This window comes from Hirundo rustica, chromosome Z (assembly GCF_015227805.2).
Source record: "Hirundo rustica isolate bHirRus1 chromosome Z, bHirRus1.pri.v3, whole genome shotgun sequence".
Lineage (NCBI taxonomy): Eukaryota > Metazoa > Chordata > Aves > Passeriformes > Hirundinidae > Hirundo > Hirundo rustica.
This window is the reverse complement of record NC_053488.1, coordinates 78,169,766-78,186,891: the sequence shown is the minus strand read 5'-3', so window position 1 is coordinate 78,186,891 and position 17,126 is coordinate 78,169,766. Positions and strand designations below refer to the sequence as shown.

Genomic DNA, 17,126 nt, shown 5'->3' with positions numbered 1-17,126 from the left:
GGTTACTCCAGTAACAACCTAATTCCTTCTCATGCATTGCAAACATCTTCCAGGAGCTTTTACACAAAGGATGCATTACCAGCCTCACCCTGGAAGAAGCAGGCTCCTCAGCTTGGCACAACCCCAGCAAAGATCTCTTCCTTGCCAAGAAAAGGCAGAGCTGTTTTAAAGGGGGTCCTACCAGTGGCAAATCAGATTTGGCAAACTCCATCACACCCCTCACTGGACCATGGACTGAAAGAACAGTCATGAAGTCATGTTTGAAGAGAGAAGAGATTATCTCCTGATAGCCATCTGTCCTTAAAACACCCTCCAGTGCCTTTGGAAGTCATCTTACAATTCACCCTGAGCTCCAAGCTCCATTCCATGGTCACTGGCAGTGCTGCAGCTGGTGAGCTGCAAGCTTTAAAGAGGACCAAACCTCAGTTTGCAAGAAGCACAGTATTTTTACAGAGGCTAAATACAGCTTTATAAACTGGTGACAGAGCTAAACCATGGGAACATGAAACTGCTGGATTATTTTAGGAGCCACAGAATTTTAATCTTAAAGGATCTGAGATTAGACCAACACAGCTGGTTTAAAACATATGCAGGCACTCTGAGTGTAGGCACAGAGGTGAAAATCAAGTCACTGGCACTCAGAAACCACAAATGCAAAGGGCAAACCCCTGCTTTGGGCCTCCTACTGAAAAAATGTGATGCCAAATAAAGCCAGAATGCCACTAGCTTGGAAGATGTATGTGAAAAGTTACTTTTCTGGACTAATGTTGCTCCTTTAAGCGCAGAAACTGAACTGAACCTGATGTAGCTCTGGTAACAGAGACTGAACTTGGCTGGTGAGATGAGTGATCTTGCAGCCAGAGATCACTTCCCTAATTAGGCACCCCGTTACCCTGTTTGGTCACTCAAAACTCTCTAAGACAAGTTCACAGGGCAGCTGGGAACCAAAGGAACATTGTCTGGATCAGATCCAAGCGAGCAATAGCTCTCTTGCTGTCTTTCATCACCTGTAAGAGTTCAGCTTTGTAAGAACCCTGGGGAGTAAGGAGCCCTCTATCTCATCCATCCAGAGATCTTACATGTGGAGAAGATGGAAAAGGACATTCAGAGGAATAGTTTTAATCCCATAAAACCAAAGCACCAGAATTCATGTTCTGTACCAGCCAGCAAAACTAAGTGCAACAGGACACCACCTCATGCAAACCCAAATCCACCTCATGCATGACTCCAATTGTGAAGCAAGATCCACTGCAGAAACCCTGCTGGGAGGGAAGAAAATTCTGATGAACAATATCTAAAGATTGTTCAGCTCTCCCAGCCTACCCCTCAGAAGCACATGTTTGCTTGAAGAGCTCCACTGACACCCTGGCTATTTTAACACTGCCTTTGTCTCCAGCTATCCCTCCCCTTCCCCCAAGCTTTCTGCTATATTTGACATTTGCAGGGCAGCAAGCAGAAGCTTCTCTGTCCGCCAGTTCATTTCCTCAGGTAATACAAATCCATCACTGACCCATTTATAATACCAGACAGAATACAGTTTTATTTGTCCACTGACTCACATGCAGTATGGCAGCCAGTACCTGTGCCCCAGTTGAAAGAACATATACTCTTCCAGCATTTGACAGCTCGCAGACCAGTGATCACCATTAGGCTAATACCTTTCTCCCAACCCCTCCAAAGAGTTGTTTTCCACCTGGGCAAGTGAAGGTCCTCTGTCTGTTTTGTGGTGGTGGCAGCAAGATGCTGGTCCTGCCAGCTGAGAAGGGATGTTGCAGAAGAGGAACAAGTTGCTGCTTACACATTGCCCAAAATGCTTTGTCCCAAACAACTTCAGATATAGGTAAGAGTCCTCTGGACTTCATGTTGAGATGCAGTATGAGTGCAATACCCTGGATCCAAATGAGAACCTTGCTCCTTTTGCTTCCCTCTTCAGCCCCCATTTTCACTCACTTAATCCTTCCAGGAATCAATTTTTTGCAGTTGGTATAATAATAAAACAGATCAAGTACAAAATGCTTAAAATAGCATTCTGGCTCATAATCATCACCACTAATGTGATACATAGATGGCAGACAGGCTCTAGAAGAAACCAAGTGGAACATCTACAGTGCACTGCAGGATGGGGGGAAAAGGGAATTCTGAGTGAACCTGTTATTAGGGGTCACAACATTTGCGAATTGACCAGGGTTAATGAAAGTTCTCCAGCCAAAAAGTGTTTTAATCAAAGAGGAATTAGAAACTAATACATTAAAACCAAGAAAAATCTGTTAGTCACAGTCGGGGGGGGGGGGGGGGGGGGACAACAAACAAACAAACAAAAAGAAACCAAACCCAAACAAACAAAAACAACAACAACAGCCAAAAAAACCACCACTTTGTTATGCAGGTAATAATTAAGAAAAATCTCCCACATTAAAAAAAAAAAACACCACCACCACCAAAAACCCACAAACACAATCAACCTCTTGTGAACCTTATTTAATATCTTTCCAGTAATAAACATTTCATGCCCCTGACTACTATGGATGCATTCAAATCAAGGAGGAATCTAGTATTATAGCTCAGTTGTATCAGAAATGGTAAGAGATTGAACCTCCTAATGCAGTTCTTCTATCCTAGCTTAATCCTTTTTGCCTTAAATAAGCTATTTGAGGGTCAGCCACAGACATACAGTTTCTTTTGCTTCCTCCTAAGAAATACTCAAACAGGAAATGGATCATAAAGAATAAAAAATAACTAAGACTTTCTTTGTAATAGGGCTTAGATTATAAGCAACTGCATCCTTCAAAAGCTGCAATCCTTGCAAATATGTAGACATTACAGAACTCTTAAGAGGTTTTTTTACTATTCTGCAAGTCCATTACACAAGACCTTTTTTTTTTCCCCAACTGTTGCAAATGCTTTACATTTAATGATTTAAAACTCAGGGATCTTCAAGCATTTAAATTTATCTCGGAAAATAACAAAATCCAATTTTAGAACAAAATAATTGAAGAACCATTCTCACCTGGCCTTAAAGATACAGGATGACGTCTGATAAAAAGAAAGCGAAGCAAAAACTTCACTCCAGAATATGTAAACAATTGCCAAACTAGATATATAACCCCAGCTGTCTCTTGTCACAAGGAAAGTTCCGTTCAAGACTAGTTTATCAAGATAAAAAGTATCTCTTGAGGTTAAAAACAAAAACAAAAAAACCCCACACAAAACCACCCAACAACTGAGTAATCTGGAATGAGCACCCAAATACTTGACTTTTGTAACAGACAAGAAGAGACTGGAAGAGATTTGCAGTCTTCCTGGCCTAAAAGAGCTAAAAGAGGAGAATTCTTGGGGAAATTCAAGGTGGAGGGGCTTTTTAAAAAGCACTTGCATGCATCCCTAGTAAAAATTTGAACCTTCTACAATTAGGGAAAAAAACAAAATGCACTTAAAACCCCACCAAGATTCTTAGAGAAATTCAAGAAAAGGCAGCCCAGCGGCAATTCAAGCTTTGTCAGGATTTTGGGTTTGTGTATAATAAGAAGCAATAAAGACAAGCCTCAGGAGAAGCATTAAATAAATGGCCAAAAAAGGTCTTCTAATAAGACCTGTCTTCAGAAAAACCTTTATTTTATTGCTAATGCATTACTGAAAATTGGTGGGACAATGGCTCTTCAGGACAGGTATTCTGCTTTTGGCTATGTACTTTGGGACCCAAAAAGGCTGTTTGGAACCACAGTGCCTCTGTCTAAATAAATCCATGGTTAGGCAAACCTTGACATATACTCTGCATGCAAGAGTGGATAGGAGCAGGTAAGATATTTTTAAGCTAACAAAGATGGGAAGGAAAAAAAAATTAAAATATGCAAAAGAAACCCAGAAGACTGAAGCCACGTCATGGTTTAAAATCCGTATGTAAATCAAATAGAACCTTCAGCCTGATGAGATCCAAACAAAATTAGGGACTATAGCTTGCCTTTTAATCTGGAAAGTTCAGAAGTAATGTTCTGAAAGCAAAGGAATGGTTTTCTGGCTCTCAGTGATTTCAACAACATAAATTCACCTATAATAATATCAAAGACACATGTGCTGCATTCCACATTTCCAAAGCAAATCGGTACATAATACCTATTATCTTTACTGATTATTGTAGAACCATTAAAAAAAAAAAAAAAAAAAAAAAAAAAAAGAACCAAGATTTGTCTTAAAGGGAAGGCATTTAAAACCTTTCCAACTTGCTGCTTTCCAAGATGTACATCTAAGTACTTCCAGTAGATCAAGTGTCACTGAATCCTCCATCAAGGAAATTTTAAAATAAAACAGGATTAAGTTCAAAGCAGAACCACATAAAGAATTCTATTTTGTTCTTACTAAAGGAATAAAGATGGAAACAAGCAAGCAAGGAAAAAAACAAACAAGCAAAAAACCCAGAAAAAAAACCTTAAAGCGCGAAGACCTATGTTAGACTCAGCTGCTAGGGGAAAAAAAAAAAAAAAGACTTATGGTGGTTGGGTGGACAGGGTGTATCTTTTCATTTACACATGGAGAGGAGACAAGGACAATCACATATATAAACAACACATTCGCCTTGCATTAAGAGTCCAGCTCTTCAGACGCAACATTCAGCAACACCACTTGCTAGTCAGGTGATCTCCTCCCTGTTTCTTTCATCCCAAAAGAGGCAGACATGAATCTGATGACATCAGAATTCATACAAAGAGTATTACGAGCATTTGATTTGTTTTTAACCAACATTCTTGAACAGTATGGAGGAAAAAAAAGAATGTAACATGGTTTGCTGTCCACTCTATAAACTTTTTTTCCCTTTTAAAAGCATTTGAATAAAAGGCATGTGGACTTTTTTTAAAATTCATTTCTAGGAACAAGCATTCATTCAAGCGTGGGTTCTTGTTTGCAGGAATGCACGCAGAGTCAAAGTTCCACATTCATTTATGACCTCATTGACAAAGTGTCTATAGGAGAAGTGTACAATCAGTTCTGCACAAATTTCATTTTCCCTTCTGCTGTTTATGGAACACTGGAGCATGACAAAAGGCAGGATCATATGTTTCAGGTTTCAATTCATTTATCACAGACAAGTCATTAAGTCAGCAGAAGTGACTTGCTCTCAGAGAGAGCGAAAGACTGAAGTATCTCCCTGGTTTTCAAACATTTGCAAATTCAAAACAAAATCTGAAGGCTTATGATTTTAAGTTGCAAATAAACAAAAAGGCAGATGTAAGTATTTCAGGCAGCAATACTGACTATCTGTTCCATCCAACCACAACCTGTTTATTTGACTCACGAAGTTCAGGCCACACTTGTTGGTGGGCTCTGTCTATGTGAAAAGCAATTGGAGTCAGTCTGTACCACAAAAAACCCCTTCCTTTACCTGGTAGTGGAGAACCACAAAGAAGTGAAACAGCCTGGCTCCAGGTCACACAGCTGGTCTGTGGCACAGCCAGCAGCACAAAGTGGTTTTCCAGACTCCAGCCCTTCCCTGTGATACCACCCTACCTTCCTGTGTCACTGCTCCTGGAATCCCAGAGCTAACTTTCCACAAGAAAAAGAAATGAAAAAGCTCTCCAGCATGGCAGAAGTTGGAATTCCAGAAGGAAGGGTAAATCAAAACACCACACACAAGGATACAACTGATGCTCTTTATTTATCTGTGTATTTATTTTCTAGCTGGAGTTGCCATTTCCACCTTTCTGCACAGAATCCAGGCCTTTTGTTGAAGAATTTAGGTCAACTCGGAAAAATGCCTGCAGAGCTGCAGAGAAGAATGCCAGTGGAGACAGAGTTTGGGATTGGTGAACATGGTCTAACCCTAATATGACTTGCCACTGCAGTGGAGGATGCACATGGGAAAAAAAAAAAAACTGTTTTTTTTAGGGGAGTTTTATATGAGGGTGAAGAAGAGTATTTGTTTTGCAGGGCTGGCAGCTAGAAGAACTTAAATTCTTGGATTATCTGAGAGGCTTTTCTCTTAATAGGACTTTGCCCAAACTGCTGAGTCTTTCTTCACGAACTCTTCTAAATAATCAGCAACATAATATTAATTTTGCTGTAGCAAATAATCTAGATAAAACCCCATCAATACTTACTAGCAGTCATCAAAGAAAGTCTCCTTTATAGCATCTTCAAAAAGATGCCTGCAAGAGGAACTCTCTGGGTTTTCCTCAATGTCTTTTTTTAAACAGGAGATATTCAAGACCATAGAAGAAGTTGGATTTAATCAGACCTCTCTTCCACACATGCTAGCTGGAGCCAAAAAGCATGTGCACACTTCCACTTGACCCTGGCTGACAAAATTTATGACAGCAGCAAACCAAGCAATTTGTTTTCACATGCTGACAATTGCACCTATCCTTCATAGTTTTTACATCATCACAAGCAAGACACAGATATTCTATAGATTTTTTTTTTCCTAATGCTTGGATTGTATGAGAATCACGTCTTACAAAATCTTTAGGCTACACATCACCTTCGGCCTATGTTCAACCAGTATGAGAAGCTACAATGATTTTTCTGAAAATATGTTTTTTCAATAAAGTAAGTGTTCCATACTGAGAGCCTGGATGGCTAAGAAAATACATCCTTCCAAAAGGCTCTGTGCTCAGAGCCATGCACAGCCTACCAAAGAGTCCTGATCCGGTTTCATATGAACCCAAACTCTGCAAAAGGAGCTTACAGACACAGAGCAGCCTCTGTAATAATCCAAGATACTACTGGCATTCCTGCTGAATGGAAACACACTGAGCATGCTTCATCCTATGTCTGCAGAGGAGAACCAGCCTGAGCTCTGCCAAAAGCCAAGTGTGTCATGGGCAGCTGTGACTGCTACTTTGCTTGGGCAGAGATGATGAAAAACATCTCTTCATTGGGTGTTGGTGGGGTTTTTTTTGGTTGTGGTTTTTTGTTTTGTTTTGTTTTTTTTCCCCTGCCTATAGCTGTCAGCTGAGATACACAAACATTCTCGGTGCAGTTGGAAGACACCTGGCTAAAAACTCAGTTTGCATTTACTGTGAGGTACATCTGGGCATACCATGCAGTCAAAAACATGGGCATCAGTCTTTCAGCACACCTGAGGTGGCACACAGGCAGGTAAGGCTCTGCACAGCTGCTTCCTGCAGTTTCTCTCAGTGTCACCTGAGAAAAGGACAATCCCAGCTGCTCCACACTCAGATCCTGGAAGAATCCTGGCTTCCCACCCTGGCCAGCCCAGCTCACCGACTCCCAATGGGCATGGGAGTCGGTGTGAGGTCAGCGCATTGGGGAAGCCGGCAAAAAAGAGTCAAATGTTTTGCCTTCTTCATTCCTCTCCATGCTCATAATTAATGAAGAATTGTATCTTCCTAGGTTCCCAGACTGCAGTAGAGTCACCTTTTCTTTCAAAAGACCATTCCTTTCTAACATAACTTGTGTCACTTTCCAAGCTGTATTCCTGGCACTAAGCCGTATCTTTCTGCTTTTCTGTCACAAATTATTCTTCCTGGTCCATCCACTATCTCCTCTATATGCCTCTCATCCTCCAGTCTTCTAGAAAGATCATCTGATCATTTGCTATTTCTACAGTCCAACAGATAAACATGCCAACAATATGGCTCTGAAGCCAAAATAGTTGGTCCTTCCTTCCTTTCTTCTGAAGGTGTTTGTCATCCTGGTCACTCAGCACTTGGCATGACATAAAAGCCACTGCTTTTCTCTCTGAAGAAAGGAGCACATTCTCAAAAGAGACTGCTCAGCTCAGACCCCTGACTCAGCTGGGCAGAGAAAATGTGGAAGAGAGAAGGGAGGGCCGAGAAGGGCCTATAGCAAACATCACCAGGAGTGACTGGCAGTTGTCTGTCCCTCAATCTGCTGCTGCTGAGGGGCCTCCTGTGCACACCAGAAACTGGCATCTGAGGCTACAGAGGCCCTGTATTTCTTCCTCTTTCTTTCTGAGGAACAAGATTCCCTTTTTGGTTCTCATTGTCTGCTTCTCTGAGCTCTGTAACTGATACAACCGTGGCCAGCCGAGGTGCTGTGTGCGTGTGCGTGTGTGTTTGCTATGTCAGGATCCTCGGGAAGGCAGCCTGGTATTTTATTTTTAAACTTTGGCTCCACAGCCCCACATATAATGGCTCCACTCCTGAAGGTTGGATAGTCTTCTGCTATCAGTTTTCAAAGAAAAACAAAGCCATCCAAGCCAATGCCACCAAGAGAACAGGAGTAAAGTTCTTGCCTGAAGATTTTCATTCTCATAGAAATATCCCAAGAGATCACAAAAAATATTGAGCCATCAGTGTCATCCCAGCTTCATGGTGCTGTATTGTTGCAAGCGGTAGAATATTGTGCAAGTCCCAGTAACTGCTGTGGTTTTAGAGACTTCTCTAGGTTTTCATTTCTAGAAATTTGCTGGAGTTCTGCCAGTTTTTCCCAGCTGAGCACCAGACCCTCATGTACACCAGTACTCACTACAGCCTTTTATTATGAAGTGGGGAGTCGAAACAGGAATGAGTTTGTCCTCACCTGAAAGCAGAACCTGAAATGGATTTCCCAGGTCTCAGAGGCTGAAGGATGCCGAACCCAGACATGCTAATCACGGACTGGTTCTATGGTTCACCCTTCCTGTAGAGCATGCCCTTCAGATGTGTTGCAAAGCTGACAAAATAACTGATATCGTATACCTCTAAGCCACCTGCACTACAAGATCATTTCAGCAGTGAAGGTTCACTGTCAAAAAAGAAAAAAAAAAAGTGGTCAGCGGAGCACACAGGGTCTGTATGTGTAGGCTTGATTACTAGAAGAAAGGAAAATGTTCAAGCTGAAGACAAGAGGACTTGCACCCATGCCTGGGAGAAAAGATTTGACACAGAATATGGGAGAGAAATGGAGAAAAAGTGGTTTGTCAAGAGGAAGTAGTCTTTTTATATCTTATCTTTACTTGCATTTCATGATGGGATACCACTAATCAGAGTGTTATTTAGGTTAAAACAGGTTAAAATAGTCACTCATTCCAAAAACAGAGGAAACAGCTTCAACATCTTTCCCCTCCTTCCTCCCTGACCTCCTTTCTTCTCCTACTGGCTTCTAGCTATTGCAGTCAGACTGCTGCCATACAGAGTTCTAAATCTTGAAAGAACCCTTCCAAAACTGAAACTATAAGAACTGAAAACAACCTGTCAATTAGGGAATCAAAATTCTTCTTCATCCTGATGTAGTAATTGGTTCATAAAGTTAAAAAAAAAAAAAAAAAAAAGGCATTTACAGTGAGGCCTCTACTGCTGACCATCAAAACCAAGCTAATGAACTATTTTTCCCTTGAAACTGACTTGGTTTTGCATCAGTTATCAGAAAAGAATCTAATGATAGTGCTTACTGTTAGTCTTTCATAAGCACAGAAGACAAAACCACCTAATCTCTAGATTTTCTAGATTTATCACCCTTGGAAGACCAAAGCCTAAGGTTTTGAGGGATGGCTAACAAACAACAAACAAACAAACAAACAAATTACTACTGAAATAGCTGAGACCCTCAAATCTATTGAAATGCATTTACAATAATAATACTACTGCTAATAATAATTTCAGATGGTTTAGCTGGGTTATCTATAGTAGAATGTTAGGTTGCCCTAGGAAACTGACATGTTGACAAATTATGATTGGGTTTTTGTGCAACAACCTCCCCTATGGTAACTACAGAACAAAAGCAGATGGTCCCCATCTGTAAAACCAGGGCAAAAGTTTGGGGTGACTAAAGTGCTGCTAAGTTCCAGAAGAAACCAGAGCTCTTCCTTCTGGGGGATTTTTTGATCCTTTAGAAATTACTATGTGAAAGTCTACAGTAGCTCTGTCAGGACAAAACAAACAAACAAAATTTCAATTTCCTTTTTACCTCTGCTGTAGAGACAACAGAAAAATGCATCTGACTGTTAAGAGGAAAGCAGCTTCCACTAATCTTTTGCACAGATTCCACTTGAAAAACAAAATGCAAATCACTTGTCCATAGTTTTAAGCCTAAAATGGAGATATGGAGGAAAACCCAGTACAGATAATCAAGCCCTAACTGATAACTACATACCATGCTTGGCCTTATCATTTCCCTTAATTTGGTTTATTTGCTTCCCATTCCTTTGCCAGGTGAAAAAGAATCTTACTGCATATTCTGGTAGAACACAACCACCTCCCTGGACTCCCTGCAGCTCCACATGGCAGGATTGTCATCAGATGTGCTTTAATCCCTAAATTGACACAAGATAGCAGCACTGGGAGTCATCCTGCTGAAGGTTCAGCTTTTACAGCTACACAATTTGTCTAAAACCAATTCAATCAAGCCTGTATCCCACCATAGCATCTGAGGAGAAACTGTCCTTGACTCCTTACAACTTTTGACAGCCCATCAGAAATTCCAATATCTTTAATTTTTTTTCTACAATTCTATTAGAAATCAGGAATTGTTTACATAATGAGGACCTTTCTAGTCTTAGGTTCCAGCCACTGCATCTTTTTACTTCATACAGATGCCAGATGCCTTTAGTACTGTACACTGACAGGCAAATTGGCTGCTTTTAGTCTTCCAAATGTCACTCCTGAAAATCTCGGAAAGGGAGAAATGGACTGCCTGAAAGCTGTCATGGTGAAGCACAATTTGCCAGACTTCAAACCTTTACTATCACGAGCATTTCCAGTCTAGTCCACTTAGCTATTCCAACTGTTGTAAATATATTTGCAGGATATTAAATACTTTGCAGGATTTTTTTATTTTATTTTTTTTTTTTAATTTAAAAGGAAAACAGGAGTCTTCCTATAAGTCCACACAGGCTCTAAAGCCAACACATTTCTTGAGTGAGTCATGGGCAGTTTTCTGTTCCACATTTTCTGACTTTTACAGATACAAACTGAATTATGAGCTTTTAGGTCTGACACATTAAACAATATAAATTACTAGCATAGAAAACAGAAAAAAGGAAAAGTCTCTTTAAATCCTGTCAAGATACCCTTCTTGTTTGACCTGTGGGATACTTTTGTTTTGAATGGAATGGGTCCAAAATACAAAGGAAAACCCTTGCTTATCTCTTTGCGATCATGGGCTCTCAAAGGCACAACACTGGTGTTATTTGTTTGATACATCAAAGCAAGGTCATCACTTATTTTAATCTTGAAAAGATCCAAAAGTCTTCTGATACACCAGAAAAGCCAATGGCCAAGGAGATCTATGACTCTCTTGCACTCTCTGCATGGAATTTTTTCATCCTACCGTCCCTTTCTCCTAGAACTGCAAAAACAGGTGCCTCAATCTGGATGATCCCTGAGGCACTGACCCAATTCTCAATCCCTTTTACTTTGGGGGGCGGGGGGGAACAAAAACAAAAACCAAACCCCAAACCACAAAAGATGTCAGATGTAGATCTAAAGCTGGTACAAATACATGTTTTAATCATTTGTCTCCTTCAGCTCAGCCCCACTGTGAACATTCAATGACAGCCTAAAAGTCAGCTATAGTCTTTTAAGTGTAACTGATAAATTCCAAAATTCAAGTTTGGACCACAGGAATTTCAGACATCCACTCTGCCTGACCTAACAGATGCCTGAAAACCCAAGCACATTGCTGTCATTCAGAGTTCCATGAGATCCAATCCTTCATTCTTCCTATGCTTCCTCCTTGATTTCGGTCACAATATAGCTTGCTCTTTTTTTTTTTTTTTCTTCCCCCCCCTCCCCCCCCCCCCCCCCCCAAAAAAAAAATAAATTATCAGCTTTATGATTGGCACAGTGCTCTGAATTTTCAGAAAGCTGTCTTATAGCTTAAGGAGTCATATTACAAAGAAAATAATAAAAATATCCTACAGAGAAAAGATCTACCTAATACAAATTTGGGACTGTAACAGCTTCAAAGGATACTTTTCTCAAGATCTCCAGACCTAGCCAAGATCCTCTGCTGTCCCTTCTATTTCCTGAAGACATGAGAAAGCAGAAGATTGTAAGAAATAATTTTGCAGCCTTCACTGATACACAATTGACCTTTTAATCTCTGCTTAGCGCCAGGCTGATACTGTTCTTTCACTTTTAGACCCAAAACTTTATCACTTGAGAGAACACTTTTTTGGTGAGATTTATGTGCAGTCATGAGATTTCTCCCCTTGTCCTCACACTCAGGCATGGATTGAAAGTTCATTGAACTCCTTCCACTAGACATTTTTGGAATATAAACATTTTTGATCACTCTGTCCAAATAACACCGACTTAGTTTAGACACAGTTTTCAACCATGGTTGAATAACGGAGCAATGCTAGTGGTATTATTTCCTGTCTCCCCTATTTTTCCCCTTAGGTCAAAGAAGCTGGAAATGCATGCTGGTGGGTTTTGGGTCAAATTCAGCATGGCACGTCCTCTGGGAAGGCTTTTTAGACTCTGCTGAGAATAAACAGAGGGAACAGTGAGGTAGACTGAGAACTGGCTGAAGGGCAGGCAGAGGATGTGACCAGTGGCACAGAGTCTTGTACTGTCCCCAAGGTTTGCTATTGGGTCCAGTATTGTTTAATGGCTTGGGATAGACTGTCCCCCCAGCAAGTTCAGTTGATGATACAGAACTGGGAGTGGCTGATGCCTCAAAGTGCTGTACTGCCCTTCTTAAGGGCCTGAGAGCCTGAAAGGATAGGTAGAGCAGAACTTTTTGAAATTCAAAAATGCAGGGTCCTGCACCTGGGCAAGAACAACCCCAGGCATCAGCATTGAGGACAGGGAGGGAGGAGGGTTGTGATCTGCTGGAAAACAGAAAGGAAGCACCTGGAGTTGCTGGGGGACAAACAGCTGTCCCTGAGCCAGCAGAGCATCCTGGGGACAAGGAGGACAGTGGGATCCTGGAGTGCACCTGGAAGGGCACTGCCAGCGGGTCAGGGAGTGATCCCACCCTTCTGCCCAGCCCTGGGAGGCACCTCTGGAGTGCTGGGTCCAGCTCCGGGCTCCTCAGGGCAGGAGGGACACAGAGCTCCCGGAGTGGGTCCAGCAAAGGCTGTGGAGGTGAGGAAGGGCCTGGACCATCTCCCTCATGAAGAAAGGCTGAGGGAGCTGGGGCTGTCTCTTGAAAAGGGATGACAGGAGGCTGGAACAGATGACCTTATGTGGTCCCTTTCCAACCTGACCCTTGCTGTGATTCTCTGTGAAATTTCACAATTGCTTTTGAACGCTAAACACACCAATCATGGCAGCCCAGTCATCACACATCTGTTAAGTTTCAACACAGTTAGGAGAACCTGATGACTTTCTGATGTGGTTTTTTTTAGGTGGGCTTCTAAAGCAGCAGCTTTGTTCCCAGTGCATGCTGATGATGGACTGTCAGCATCCTGTGGAATTAATTTATGTCTCTTTTGGATTGACAGAATCTTCTAGGCTGTATGTGGAAAACAAAGGGCAGAAAAGATCTCATGGATCACCATGACTGATTCTGTTATCACAGACACAAATCTAATCTCCATTAACTTAAAGAAAAATACCGTGTTTTCTTAAAAAAAAAAAAAAAAAAAAAAAAGAAGAAGCAGTCATTGATCCTGAGCCAGGGAATGCTTGATTTTAAAGAAAACTGTTTCCATATGAAAGCTTTCTGATCTTGGTGCACTTAACTGCTAGCATTTTCTAGTCCCAGTGACCATGCAAAAGGTAATATACAGTGATCTAATCAGCCAGGTTACTGATATAAATTCTACACCCTTCCCTCCAAAGGATTCATTTCTCAGCTGAAATACCCCTTGAGGCTGGAAGTCATATATTATAGAAATATGAAGTAACCCTAAATTCTACCCAGCTTATCAAAAATCCCTGTCCTGCTCTCTCCCTTCTCACATTTCCTTGGCTTCATTACGCTTTTAAAAAGGGAGATTGCTATTAAAATCCCAGATGCGTTAATTTGACAGCTGGAGCATGAGAAACCACAAGTATCTCCCAAGCAGAAGGTTCTGATTGTCCCAGCAATTTGATCAGTCCAGCCCTTCCTATGCAAAAATCCCATCAGGAACACAACTCAGAGGTATCCTAGAACACATAGACTATTCAGGCGACCCAGGAAAAAAGAGAGAGAAGGAAAGTATAAGAAAAGTATAAAAAATGTGTTTAAAAAGTATTTTATAAGCATTTAAAAAGTCTCAAGCAGGAGGTCAGAATTCACTGGATTTAAAGACCTCCTGACCTTCCTTCAGGATGGGCTTGGTCCCATATTCCAGGCCTGGAACATTTCACCAGTTTCCTAATTACAGATCAGATTTTCTAGGCAGGCTACAGAAGTGAAAGTGCTCCTTCAGCACCAGTAGTCCACTGCCACATTCTCCTATTACGAGCTTGTCAGCCTGCCAATGCAGAGAACTTCTAGAACTCCTCCTTGCTCTCTTCCCACAGAACACAAAGCAGCATATTCCTTCAGAAGCCCTATTCAAACTCCCTTTCTTCTCTATGAGCCTGCATCTTTGAGACAATGGATAAGAGGAGGCGGACCACTTCCGCCATTCATTTGCTCAGCCTGCTGAAACGTCAGATCTGTCTGATCTTGCAGCAGAAGCATTATCCTTTGTTCTGATCAGGTTGCACAAATAGCTGTGCCTGTGTCAGTCGCAGAGCAGAGATTTTTCTGGGTCTTGTTATTTTTTTGGTGGGTTTTTTTTTTTTTTCCTTTTTTCCTTCTTTTCTTTTTTCTTTCATGACCAATATGATTTACAGCTCACACAACACATTGTGTCCTGCTAAAAATGTTGCAGTTTTGTTTTCCACCAGGCAGCTCTCCTACAAAAAACTCAGTTCAGTGTTACACACTAAGGAAGAGGGGGAACCTGCACAATGCTGTTGCTACATGTATCCTCGACAAATGTGACAAAATATTCCCAGGCCCATACAAATGAGCACAGAGTCACCAGAAGCAACTGAACAAGCTTGAGTTGAAGGAGTTAGGCACAAGATTATTTTGACTCCCAAGGCATCTCACCACTTCTCTGAAGGCAGGGCACTCCTCGTGCTCATCACCAACAGCTAGCTGCCTTTGCGTGTCCTGACAGCTTACTGCTTCCCACACAGACAATCTGGGCTGGCCCCAGCCACCTCCACCGCTGTGGTGACATACCTCTGCCCAGAATACACACCTGGACTGCCTGCAAAGCCATCTGCAACTGAAGAAACAAAGGTTAGCCACTGCCAGGTTGTGTGAACATGCAATGTGGTGGTGTCTGGTAAGCAGTTCCGTTTCCCACACCAACAGAAGAAAAATAAATCGCCAACTTCTACTGTTCAGAGTCCTCAGCTCTCAAGAGGTTACAAAACGTGGCTTTAATTTTCCCTCCCCCTTGTTCTACCATAATGCACACTTGCTTATGAAAACAGTTGTTATCATACATCCTTCCTCTTCCTAGGGCAGAAAACCAAATCAACCAGAAAACACAGCCAGTAAGTTCTTCAGAACTTCAGCGCGTTGGAAAGTCTCATTCAGGCTGGAGGTTGAATTTTACCTACTACCTCAAAATTTCTTTTATTTTTGCCGAAGTGTAAGTACGTGCATCAGTATGCTGTCTCTGTTATCAGGTAAAAGCTCAAATACCCATTTCTAGCTTCCAGACAGCATTTAAAAAGGAAAAAAAAAAATTGCTAATCCATGGTTGCAATGGAAAAAACACCTATCACAGGGAAAAAAATCCTCCTGCCTTTAGCCAAATCTCATCTTTTCTCACAGCTGTAATATCACTCTGAGTGCTTCACCACCTAACTTTAGCTTCACATACGGAGCATGGGGAATTATTGATACAAACCTTTTGTACAAGGCCAGCCTGGGGAAAAAAAAAAAAAAAAAAAAATCAAAAAACCATGGGTGGCTGTGTTTAACATTCCCGAGTTTGCCATCAGAAATACAGTTCCACGAAGATTTGCCATTTTTAGTAACTATGATACCCTCCAAAATGCAACAGCATTATATGATTTCTGTTTCATAGAGGCTTTGACGTTCCATCTATTATCCTGGTCTTGCTTTAGCACATATTTTATATTAGAATGCATTCCAGGAGGCATATGGCAATAGAACTAGGTCAACCATTAACCAAATAACAGGAAGCTGCTCTGCAGAACACCCCCTTCAAAGCTCGCTTAATGAGCTGGCTCTTCAGAGTGTGTCCTCCCCTAAGGTTGAAGCTAACTGTTCCACAGGATTTTCCTTGAAGACACAAGGTCGCCAAAGGCAGGTGATTTATGGACATGACTCTGAAGAGCCATCCCAGAGTGTAAAAGCATCTGGGTCAGATGTTGAGATGAAGAACAATCCACAGTGACACATGGGACATTGAATACCAGGAACCAGCTCCAATAATTTCCTCATCTTCTACGTCATCAGAGCCCATTCCATCATTAATCTGTTCCCACAACTTCACAGGAAAACAGCAGAGCCTTTGTAGAGTTTGTAGGGAAGGACACCATCACTGGATAAAGATTGAGCATCTCTCTGGATGAGTCAACTCCATAGTCTTGCAAGGTTTGTGGAAAATAAAGGGCTGATATTAAGCCTTTCAAGTCAGTGTCTAACTAAATTCTTCATGTCCTGCTTTCTCACTGATCTCGTTGAGATAGATGGATTTAACATCATCTGCCAAATCCAGCAGAAGTTCATCATGACTGTTGATATTTTCATTTGTTCCAACTCAATCTCACCAAATTGGTTCCACTAAATATCACATTCTACACTTCTAAGCAACCACAGATGCCCAAGCTTGAAAGAGCTTTTAGGACTGAGAACCATCAGGCACCACAGATCAGAATCCATGATTAATGTGGAAGTTAGAAAAAGTTCTGATTCATATTATACTGTCAACAAAGCAGTAGAGATGGCCTGATCAACTTGTTTTTAAACAAATAAAAGGAAAACACTTGCCAGCACTCTTAACTGAAAGAAAGTTTTCCACTGATATCCATCACATAACTGTTGCAGTAACATAACTCAACAGCCATGTACCACAAAGCAGTGTAAACTTTTCAAATTCAGAAAAGTCACCATCCAACTATGTGACTACCACCAAATCTTGACACTAGGTGTGTATGGATACTAATACCAGTTTTCTGATATTCTCATAAAAATGGATACAGTCTCTTATCTCTTTATCATAGTCTTTCTTCTGGACAGTATCTCTACAAAACAAAACT

At 41.3% G+C, this 17,126-nt stretch overlaps 1 protein-coding gene across 1 annotated transcript in view; it reads right to left on the bottom strand.

Moving 5' to 3' along the window:
* The window catches only part of ZNF462 (zinc finger protein 462), a 64,669-nt gene extending 56,155 nt beyond the window's left edge, over window positions 1–8,514 (bottom strand). Inside the window, exon 1 of the mRNA XM_040089586.2 lies at window positions 8,497–8,514. The gene's annotated coding sequence lies outside the window, so the exon portion shown is untranslated. The remainder of the gene's footprint in view (window positions 1–8,496) is intronic.
* Window positions 8,515–17,126: the final 8,612 nt, after the last annotated feature.